Source organism: Onychostoma macrolepis, chromosome 06, assembly GCF_012432095.1.
Source record: "Onychostoma macrolepis isolate SWU-2019 chromosome 06, ASM1243209v1, whole genome shotgun sequence".
NCBI classification, from domain to species: Eukaryota; Metazoa; Chordata; class Actinopteri; order Cypriniformes; family Cyprinidae; genus Onychostoma; species Onychostoma macrolepis.
This window is the reverse complement of record NC_081160.1, coordinates 1,614,075-1,625,749: the sequence shown is the minus strand read 5'-3', so window position 1 is coordinate 1,625,749 and position 11,675 is coordinate 1,614,075. Positions and strand designations below refer to the sequence as shown.

At 43.1% G+C, this 11,675-nt stretch overlaps 1 long non-coding RNA gene across 2 annotated transcripts; it reads right to left on the bottom strand.

The window, feature by feature from the left end:
- Nucleotides 1–10,007: 10,007 nt before the first annotated feature.
- LOC131542096 (uncharacterized) lies at nucleotides 10,008–11,455 on the bottom strand. 2 transcript variants are annotated; one of them, XR_009271662.1, is made up of 3 exons: nucleotides 11,387–11,455; nucleotides 11,105–11,281; nucleotides 10,008–10,147 (listed from the first exon to the last, which is right to left on the bottom strand). It is a non-coding gene; the product is annotated as an uncharacterized LOC131542096 (long non-coding RNA). The 2 variants fall into 2 exon arrangements; XR_009271661.1 differs by having other exon boundaries at nucleotides 11,105–11,297; nucleotides 11,387–11,438.
- Nucleotides 11,456–11,675: the final 220 nt, after the last annotated feature.

Genomic DNA, 11,675 nt, shown 5'->3' with positions numbered 1-11,675 from the left:
TCAGCTCGGAAAGGAAACTTTTGTTGTTGTTTTTTAATTAAAAATATCTAGTAGTGATATTTTGAATGTGTGTGTTTAAGATAGACAGAGAGAAAGAAAAATGCAAGATGAAAGTGATCAGAGTGTCATTGTAAGTGAGAGCATTAAAAGTGTAATAACAGTTTAAGGATATAATCCATCATGCCGGCGAGAAAGACAGACGGAGACTGAGATCTCTTTCTCAGGTCATCATTTTGTGTTGATTAGATGATAAATGCCCATTCATTAATATTAGTAGATGAAAGCTGGGATGATTTATTGCTGCTGGGTCTGAGATGTGAGTTTGTTGGTCACTCAAGCATTGCAACCGAGGATTGTGTGTGTGTTTGTGTCGGGTCATGCCACATGAACAATGATGATAAACCTGAATTCATCCCGACGAGGAAAACCCAAGAACATAATGTCTAATGCTACAATGAAAACATAAAATGCAAAAAGGTCTGAATGAGGGTTAGTCTCTATATAAACATAGCAGAATTCATGTAAAGTCCTCACTGTGAGAATGTTTATTCTGTAGTGGAAACATCTCAGTTACGTACGTAACCCACGTTCCCTGATGGAGGGAATGGAGATGTTATGTTGTGACATTAGGGGATTCACTTGGGGGCCCCAATCACCTCTGACTTTAAGAGAAAATGCCAATGAATATTGGCTAGTGGATTTTGCATACCTGAGCCACTCCCCATGCATACGGGAATAAATAGGCGACAGGTGCACTCTTCAGGTTTTACGCTGAGGAGCCGAGAACTTGTCCCTGGTCGCCAACGATGGTTCGAGGTTGTGGCATGGGGACATAACATCTCCGTTCCCTCCATCAGGGAATGAGGGTTATGTACGTAACAGAGACGTTTCCTATCTGCCGGTCACTACGGGTTATGTCGTGACGACATTAGGGGTCCATGGAAAGCGCCACAACCCGAATATGCCACAACCCTATGGCATTGCAAATGTTGACAAGCAGCCGCTTGACAGACAAATGCCATGCACAGGTCGTAAGCTTCCCACCACTCCAGCGCAATTTCGCTGCCCTTGGTACTTGCAGGGACCAGAGGGGAGTATAACACTGCTGGAGATAGCCAAGCCGCTGTTCCTTTCACCACAGAAATTTCTTAACAGAAGGGATTTCGACCTTCCATGAAAGATTTGCTTCAAGTCTTTCCTATTTGGAAACAGCTTACAGCTCGGCAGTAACGGTGGGAGGTATCATGTGGAGACACTGATATGGACTGACCCAGCCTGGGACAGTACTACATATGGAATTGTTCTCTGAGGCAGGTCCTACCTGAGAGTAGGGATGGAACAACATGGTCTATCAAATAGAAGACAAAGGTTCGCCGAGAGGGGAAGCTTACCGTGGAAGAATACACATACTGTATGGGATTGCCCGCAGGGAATCAAGCCATATGGACACCTAGCCCAGTACAGGGGCTGACCGGAGACCCGGGCAAGCTAACACCAATACTGGGCCTCGCATCAGACTGCTCCGCCCAGTATGACTGCCTGGGGTGCTGGAGGATACTCGACCAGGGTTCGCCATCCGGGGAACTTACTGTAGGAGGAAAAAGGCACTCGCATCCCCATGTGAGGGGGAATGGCGCAGCAAGCATGACACCAGCCAGCTCTTCCCGCCAGTTACCTGTTACCCAACACACGGGAAGAAACTGGTTCAACGCAGAGACTGTAAAATCTCCTGAAAGTGTTCGGTGTCACCCAGCCCGCAGCTCTACAGATTAGAGCCCTGCATTTCGACTTTTTTACATCCCTAGGGCCGGGTTTCGGGCCAATTTTCAAGACATAGTTCAGACGCGGGCCGGGCCTCGGGCCCGTTTTAGGTTTCTCTTTATTTTTATATTTTAGATATCCATCCATTAATGATGAAAAAAAAAATTGCCGCACTGGTGGAAACAACAGGAGAGCGGCTCGACGGTGTTTGTCCCGCAGCAGCAGCGAGCGCAAGTGACTTCAGCGCAGCTGAAGAGTTCTGCGTTCAAATGCACGCAATAGGCTGAAGCTTGCCGCAAAGCCCCAGCAAACATAATTACCATTAATGTGTCCGGGAGAAATAGTAAGGAGATATTTGAATTATTTAGCCTACTAATAAACTAGTGTTTTCTGAGTCCGTTTCGCAAGGAAGTTGCTGATCCTGACTTGCCATCTCCTCATTAGACGCGCCTTTAGAGAGAAATGCATCTTTATGGATTATGATTATAATAAAAGTTTTTGTTTTCGATTTTTTTATTTCGTTAAGTGGTAATTTAATGCTTTCTACAGATATATTTATCATGTCTGTGAGGCATGTATTCGCTCAGCTTCAGTTCATTATTGTGAAGCGCTCCTGTTCAAGACGAGACGGCAGAAAGTGCATCATGTTTGTTTTCTTTGTTTTATAAAAGCACAACATTTTGTTGATATTGTGAGTGCACACAAATAAAAGTAGACCATTTACAGTTCCAAATGATGTATTACTCTTACCTTTATCAGAAAAAAAATTACAGCGTAGGCTATTTTAAGTTGTTTCCACTGAAAAAAAAAAATGCAAGTGTTTGAGCTGGTGCCTCCATGTCCTGCAGAGCGCGCTTTAGCTTCCACAAACTTGGATATAGGCTAGCGCACATTATTATTATAGCGCAAGGTTTAACGTTTAAACATTGTTATATGCTTGATCTGTTTTAGTATATCTATAAATTTTATTTTACGCAATTCGTGATGATTTGAGAAGGCTAAATTGATCAAACATAGGCTATGATCAGCTCACTGTCTACCGCTGGCCGTTACTTTAAAAAACAAAAACTTATATTTAACGAACAAAAATGCTCCAAACGTTTTTCTAAATTAACTTAATGAAAAAAGAAACAAAATATAATCATTTTGCCATTACATACAAAACTGAACTATTTTAATAGCCAAAACAGTAGTATAAGCTGTTTCAGGAGAAGTGGGGAAAAAGACGGGCTCGGGTCGGACTCGGGCCGGTAATTCTGATAAGCTGTCGGACACGGGCCGGGCTAGGGCCTGAGTGTCTCGGGCCAGGGCCGGGCTAGGGCCTAAATTGCAGTGCAGGGCTCTACTACAGATGTCTACCAGAGAGGCGCCGTGCGCCAACGCATGGCATAAGGCAACACTCTGTGTGGAGTGAGACCTCACCCCCAGGGGGCACGGCTCGCTTTTGGATTGGTACGCCAAGGCGATGGCATCCACTATCCAGTGGGCCAACCTCTGCTTGGAGACAGCCTTCCCTTTCTGCTGACCTCCATAGCAGACAAAGAGCTGCTCAGAGCTTGTGAAGGTCGGGGTGCGGTCCACGTATATGCGCAGCACTCTTATGGGACACAGCAACACCAAGGCTGGATCTGCCTCCTCCGAGGGCAGTGCTTGCAGGTTCAACACCTGATCGCGGAAGGGCATGGTGGGAACCTTGGGCACGTATCCAGGCCAGGGTCTCAGGACAACGTGAGAGTAGGCCGGCCTGAACACAAGGCACTCTTCGGTTACCAAAAATTCTTGTAGGTCCTCGACTTAAGCTCGACTGAATCCAGCGGCTCAAAGGGACCTCTCTGAAGTCCAACCAGGACGATAAAGAGATCCCAAGAGGGCACCAGGGGTGGCCTAGGAGGATTTAACCTTCTGGCACCCCTCAGGAACCTGACAATGAGATCGTGCTTTCCCAGGGACCGGCCGTGTGCATTGTGATGTGTTGCGATAGCAGCCACATACAATTTTAAGGTGGAGGGTGACAGCCTACGCTCCAACCTTTCTGGCAGGAAGGAAAGCACTACTCCAATCGTGCATCTTCAGGGGTCTTCTTGGCGAGAAGAACACCAGTTTGCAAACAGACTCCACTTCAGTGCATAGGTTTGCCTCAAAGTAACCAACAAGACCTGTTCCTCGTCCTCGCTGACCTTGCACAGAGTCTGTGCGAGCAGGCTCACTGGGGGAAACACATACTTGCGTAGAGCCCGAGGCCAGTGGGAGGACTCGCGGGAAGGAAACAGGTCCACCTGGTCTTCCCCGAATCGACTCCAGATCAGATCAGCCGGATCGTCTCGGAATGGAGTCGCACTTCTCCGGGGAATGTGAGCTGTCATGAGAGCACGTCGGCCGTGCGACTGTGCTCCCCCAGAATGTGGACGGCGTGCAGCGACTTAAAGGACTTCCAGAGGAGGAAATAGCGGGCGAGTTGAGACATGTGACGTGATCGTAGACCTCCCTGTCGGTTGATGTACAAAACAGCCGCAGTGTTGTCCGTGTGGACCAACACGTGCTTGCCTAACAGCAGTGGCCGGAACTGCCGCAGAGTCATATGCACTGCCAACAGCTCTAGGCAGTTGATGTGCCAAAGCAGTCGGGGCCCTGTTCAGAGCCCCGAGGCTGCCTGCCTGTTGCATCAAGCGCCCCAGCCCATACTGGAGGCATCTGTCGTGACGACAACATGCTGGGACACTTGTTCTAGGGGCAACATGCTGGGACACTTGTCCTAGAAAAGCAAGGTCCGACCAGGGGCTGAAAGAGTGGTGTGATGGCCACACGATATATACCGCAGCGCCATGCCCATCTCAGGACTCGGGAGTGTAACTAGTGCTGAAGTGATCTCATATGAAGCAACACGAGCATCGTGACTGCGGCTGCGGATGCCATATGCCCCAGGAGCCTCTGAAATTGTTTCAGCGGAACCACCGTCCTGCCTCTGAAGGAACTCAGGCAGTCCAGCACTGATTGGGCATGCTCATTCGTGAGACGTGCCATCTCATCGAGTCCAGCTCCACACCGAGAAAAGAGATCCTCTGCACAGGGGAGAGTTTGCTCTTTTCCCAGTTGACCTGAAGTCCCAACTGGCTGAGGTGCCAGAGCACCAGGTGCCTGTGATCGCACAACTGCTCTCGTTACTGGGCCATAATGAGCCAGTTGTCGAGATAGTTGAGGATCCTGATGCCCACTTCCCGTAACAGGGCAAGGGCGCCCTCCGCAACTTTCGTAAAGACACGGGGGGACAGGGAAAGCCCGAAGGTGGATGCATCTGATAATGCGCTTCTGCGTCAGCATCTTGAACGGGAGCTTGTGAAGGGCCCGATTCAAGACTCGCAGATCTAGGATTGGCCGAAGGCCAACGCCTTTCTTGGGTACGATGAAGTAGGAGCTATAAAAACCCGGTCTCATCTCGGCTGGAGGGACCGGCTCGATTGAGCAGAAGAAGAGACGAAACAGAAGATTCTCTGCCCGGCCCTCCTTCGGGGGAAGGAGTGACGCTGTCCTCGTCATCTCCTGAGAAAGAGCAGATTCCCACATCTCTGGAGGATGCAGGAGGGTGCCCACGGTGATGAGCAGACTGAGTCCTGGCCCGTGGGGCAGCGGTGGCTGGTGGTGCATCACGCCGGGGCAAGATGTGCTGGATCGCCTCGGTCTGCTTCTGCACTGCCGAGAACTGCTAGGCAAAGCCCTTGACAGTGTTGCCGAACAGCCCAGCCTGGGAGATGGGAGCTTCGAGAAAGCGCTCTTAGACCACCAGAGTGGACTGTACCGTGAGTTTCATCGCCCAGAGGGCGAAGTCAGTTGCCAAACGCAGCTCCTGCATCAACCTCGGGTCAGAACTACCCTCATGCATTTGTTTCAGTGCCTTGGCTTGGAGGACCTGCAGGATAGCCATGGCATGCAGGGCAGAGGCGGCCTGGCCTGCAGCACTGTAAGCTTTGGCTGCAAGAGCGGCCGTCAGCTTACAGGCTTTGGACGGGAGACGTGGACCATTCCTCCAAGTGGGGGTGTTTTGCGGGCACAGGTGCACCACAACCACTCTGGGGAATGTCCACGCACCACCTGGTGGCCCCCGTCATCGAGGGTACTGAGGATGGACGAAGGAGACGAGCGGCTTCTGGCTGTAAAAGGGGCCATCCATGGCTCCTCATGCATCTCCGGAAAGAAAGGCACCGGAGCAGATCGTGGTTGTGAACCGCGTCCCGCTCCAAGAAACCAATCATCCAGCCGCGAGCGCTCGGGACTGGGTGTTCTGTTGACCTCCAGCCCGATACTTACGGCTGCCCAGGCAAGCATAGCCGTCAACTCTGGGTCCGATTCGTTCTTCATCAAACCTTCATTCTCTGAGGATGATAGCCCATTCCCCGATGCTGCGAACGACATCTGATCCTCTGGGGGCGCACCGAATGAAATGCTGGCAGCCCTGCGGGGCGGACCAGCGAAATCACTTGAGAGCCGACATTCGCTGCATGAAGAGTAAGAGGTCCGTGGGCAGAGCCAGCAGAGAAGCTCTTACTGTCACCCTCAAATCTCCCAGAGTGCCAGCCGGCGGTCCTCTGCTCGATCCAGAGAGATTGGGATGGGTAGTGGCAGAGGGTGCCACTCTTTTTACAAAAGAGAGGTGAGATAGCAGTGAAGTCATGTTCATACGCCCACAACAGGCGAATGAGTCATCCACAAATGCAGCTTCAGACACGGAAGACAATGATCGTGTCCTTCATCAAAAGGCAGATAACAACCGCAACTAAGAGGACATGGACGGAACGGCATCTTTAAAAAGATGCGAGCCGTCCGTGATTTGCTCTTTTAGGAAATCTGCTCTTTTAGTTGAAGTGCCCAGGGGAATTGCTGCAGACAGGGACACCGCTGTTCACACCGTCAGGGAACTGATTAGGATTACATTATTAGGTGAAAATGAATTATAATCTAATCAAAGACACAAAATCCACAAAAGTCCAATATCATGGTGGGGACCTTCCATTGATTTTGTATTAAATATTAGAGATAATAAGTATACCCTAACCCTAAACTTTAGCCATTTTACAAGTGGAATAAGATAAAAAATTTTGTGACCCTGTTGTCCTTGTGACGTAATACCGTATTGACCCGAATATAAGACGATATTTTTTTTCTTGGAACTACATCTGAAAAAACGCGGTCGTCTCATATTCGGGGTCTAGACTTTGACATGTCAATAATACACCCACAACAATAGGTGGCGCCAAAAACTCATAAAACGAGTGTGCCATGAAATATGTAACGTAATGTGTGTTGTAAAGATCGCGAGTGAAAACAAAAGAAAAAGAAAAGCTTACAGTGGCATGGATCGTGACTGTCATGTTAGTCTGATGGGAACAAACCTCCTCTGTAAGTGATTTTAAAACATAAGACAGTACCCAGATTTGAAGACTACAATAAGATTTCACTTCTACTGTTAATAACATTTAGGTAGGCTACTATGAGATGGATAGCCTAAATGTTATATAATTCAGATGGGCTACCTGTTATTTCAATGGTATATCAAAAAGTGTATATTTTTCAATGTCATCGTTGGTACATTTTACCAGTATTTACCATACTGTCAAAACAAAAATTAAAATAGGAAAAATATGCAATATGAAAATAATTTAAGAAAAAATGTGTTTTACAGAGAGAGGAAAAAAAAAAACAAGATTTGGTTTTCAAAAAGCCTTTTTCCAAAAGGTACATCTGGGAAAAGGGGGGTCGTCTTATAATCAGGGTCGTCTTATATTCGGGACAATACGGTAGTGTATCTGATAATTAATATAAATATAAAGAGACTCACCACAGTCTGTGCACTGGTGCATAAGTGGAAAGACAAAGTTGGCAAGGCTTTTAAAAATCAATAAAAGAAAAAAATCTGTCCTAGTGTGGTATTACCCTTTTGTATTACTTTAATAAAAACTGCCGCATCTAGATCCAAGTCTCTGCTCTTCCCTGCAAGGACCAGAACAGAAACAATACAAACTTTGAATGTTTGTATATTTTACTTCATTTCTAAACTCATCTTTATCATAGTGTAAAGACACCGTATTGCCATCCATCAGTCTGAAAGCTCAAATTAACACAGAAACTCCTTGATGATATTTCTTTCCCAATTACCAGTGTTCATCTAACCTGCACATGACAAACATGAGGGGAAAAGGCTTTGACAAATCAGAAGTGAGTAAATGGACCGGAATGAACAAAACTAATGTAAAATATGCAAGTGTGAGTTATAAAAAAAAAAACAATTTCAAATTAATAAAACAAAACATAAAAATATATTGTATAGCCTACACTATTTCATAGATATTATACTGTGTAATTCACATTACCGTAGCTGTTGGAAATATATCTGTATTTCCCATGAACCAGACAAATGTTGTAACTAAAAATGAACTTGTCCTACAGGGACAATAGGTCACTGTGCTGAAGAATTAACAGATTCAGAAGTAACAAACTTAAAATTGAAAATACAAACACAAAACGTCTTTTCCATAAATTTGTCATTTATACCCTCAACTGCAGACAACGAACCAATTTACATGAGGAGGAGGACCACATTTACATTACATTATATATATATATATATATATATATATATATATATATATATATATATATATATATATATACATACTGTATATATAATTTTATTTTTTACATATAGAACGTTCATGGACTAACCACTAGCCCAACTGAATCTAATGGCATAGGCAAAGATAGATAAGATACTTGCACTTTAGAGTTTACCTAATTTATTAGGATGCAGTTTTAATTTGATATAGCTTTGTGTCTAATCTGACTTCAATTTTAAGTGATCATTAAATTTAGACTTTGTTTCTAATTAAGAACTAATCCAAATATTGGTAATGTGTTAATCACAAACTTTCAATTATTCATTCAAACAACCTGATCTTAGTTGAATTAATTCCATTATTTTCTGTTGCTTCATAAAACCTTTATTGCAAACTATTGTTGATAAATACTTTAGGTTTGTAGGGCATTTGCACAGTGTTTTCTGAGTTCAGTGTGGGCTGTGCAGTAAAAGTAAGTTAATTAATGAAACTTTATTTTCAGTGCTGAGGTTGGGATATTATCAAACACGCAGTGTGATCTCTAACTTTTTAATACAGACATTGGTAAAAATATGAATATTTTCAAATGTGATTTTGCCTCACCAATAATATCTATTAGAGCAGGAGTTTTCAGTCTCATAGATGCCACAGACTCCCAAATATGATCACCCTTGTGTATGTATAAAACCCAATTTATACAGTGAAAAATTCATATTAATTATTTAATTTAAATGAGTATTAATTAATACATTAATTAAATGAATTTAAATATGTGAAAAAAATATTAGTTGGGAAAAATAGTTCTATTAGGATACATTATGACATTTTTATATTTTAATACATTTTATTAGATTTTTTTTTTTTTATTATTATGGATGGATTATTTTTACACTGTTTTTATATATATGTGAAATAACGGATCCCCCTCTCATATGGCAGTCTGAAAATCTTTTTTAAATATTAAATTTTTCAAAATGGTATCTTGATTGTAAACATTTCTGTACATTAAGAGTCCCTCCTGAACTCATGATGGATGACAGTGGTAATATCTACATTTTGGGCTCGCATGGCTATTAAGAGGAAACATGAAAGCTGCTTAACATTTGTTGTTAGCAAATTTTTCAAAAGAAACATTCACTAATAGAGACATATTATTGCATGGCAATTGCTTTCTCTCTCGTATCATTTCTGTAAAGAACATTGTGTGTTCAGAACAGATTGTATTGAACTGCAGTGTGAACATGACTGTTAGTAAAGGGACTTCAGTTCCAGTTTTGCAGTTCAGGCTGAATGTTTCATCATGCTAATGCTCCTCTCCAGACGCACCTCACTGAAGGACTCGGAGCCTGTCCTCACCTTTATCGTTTGACAAATCTCTCCCCTCTCTCTCCTTCTCTTTCCGAGTAAGTGAAGTAATTTCCCCCCGCGCTGATGATAAATGATCAGCCGCTCCTCTTGATGCCCTTCCAGTCCTCACAGCCTAATTAAAGAAAACATTTCATGATTGCCTATTTTTCCTCATGCGTGACAACCTATTATTCTTTCTGCTACCTGATTAGGGCCTTATTATGCCGAGATGTAGATTGATTTAACAGGGCAGAGTAATAAAGCTGTACTTGCTCTGATTTAAGTAAGGTGCAGGTTGAGTCGGTCACAGTAATTGTTATTACTGGCTGCTGATCGCGGAGGCAGAGCGGCTCCAGACGAAATTGAATTAGAAAATTAGAAGGTCACTCGGTGAACAACAGGTGCCGTTTTGGGCCGAGCTCCTCTCGATGGAGCTGTCAGGAGAGAACATTCAAGCTGCGCCATTGTCCCAAATGATAAATCGTGTCCATCACATTGGCTAATACTGACATATTTCCATCAAAACAAGATTAATCTCTTCATCAGAGCGGACAGTGTGTTGATATAATCGTCTGTAAAAATGGAATGCAAACTGGCAAATTGCTTTTTTTTTCTCCTCTTTCGTCTGTGCAGCACAGACTGATTGATTAAATTATTTTTTAATGAATTAAGAATTGAAGGAAACAATTTTCTGCAGCTTTTCTCCAAACTTCAGATTCTGCACATATTTTTTAAGCAATCAAGCGTCTGAGCTGAGAGACATCGCTGATGAACCGTTTAAAACTCATCCAGCTGCACTGATATCAACACACACATAAACACATAAATGGACACGCATGCACTAAATGACAAATACACTGTGCGTCAGACAGGATATATTGTGTATGTATTTGATATATTGTAGATATGTATATTAAAAACTCAAAATGTCGAAGATAAACATCATATTAGTTAGTTTATTTTATCTAAATATAGAGAAGTGAACATTTTTGTGTTCATCTGTGCTACACTACACTGTTGTTGTTACTTTAGAGAGCTACTTTTAGATTGAAATTAACACATTAATTAATTATGACTTGAATAAAAACAGTTAATTTAGATGTTACCAGATTACCATGTTTCAATGTAACTTCTTCAATGAAAAACTGTCAATTTAATAGAAAATACACAGATTATTTCTTTAATCAAATCATTTTCTTAAAAATATAATTCCAACTGGTGATCAATTTTAGGTTTTTGCTGTGTCATTAGTGCCACTTTCCATTCTGCTAATCTTTTGTAAAATCCCTTTAACTAACAAAAGCCAATCCCCCACCCCCTTTTTTAATTAAAAATACAGTAAACAATATTACATCCATCCAATAGTTAAAATTATCTGAATATTTACTCACCCTCAGGCCATAGATTAGGATGAGTTTGTTTCTTCATCAGGTTTGTAGAAATGTGTCCCTGCATCAGTGTCTCAGCAATGGATGCTCTGCAGTGAATGGGTGCCGTCAGAATGAGAGTCCAAACAGCTGATAAAAACATCACAATAATCCACAGCACTCCAGTCCATCAGTTAACATCTGGAGAAGACAAAAGCTGAAACAAATTTAGCATTAAGACGTTTTTAACTTCAAACCAGTGAAAAAGTGCATCTCCTGTTGTCTCTCACATCAAAATCCACTCACGTATTTGTTTAGAGCTGTTTTGGACTGTTTTGAAGTGTAAACGGTGCTTGATCTGTGCAGATTTCACTCCTGATGAGACATTGGATGAAGTGTTATTATGGACTATATTTTAGCCAGAAGCAACGGTTTGAAGTTAAAAACATCTCAGGTTATTTTTGAGGATTTGAAAATGTTAAGGTCATTGCACACTGAGTCTGAAATTTTTGTGTGCGTTTTTCAGTTTTTTTCATATTTCTCATCCTTTCCTATCAAAATGCATGCTACGGATGCGAAAACGCAGAAAATCAAT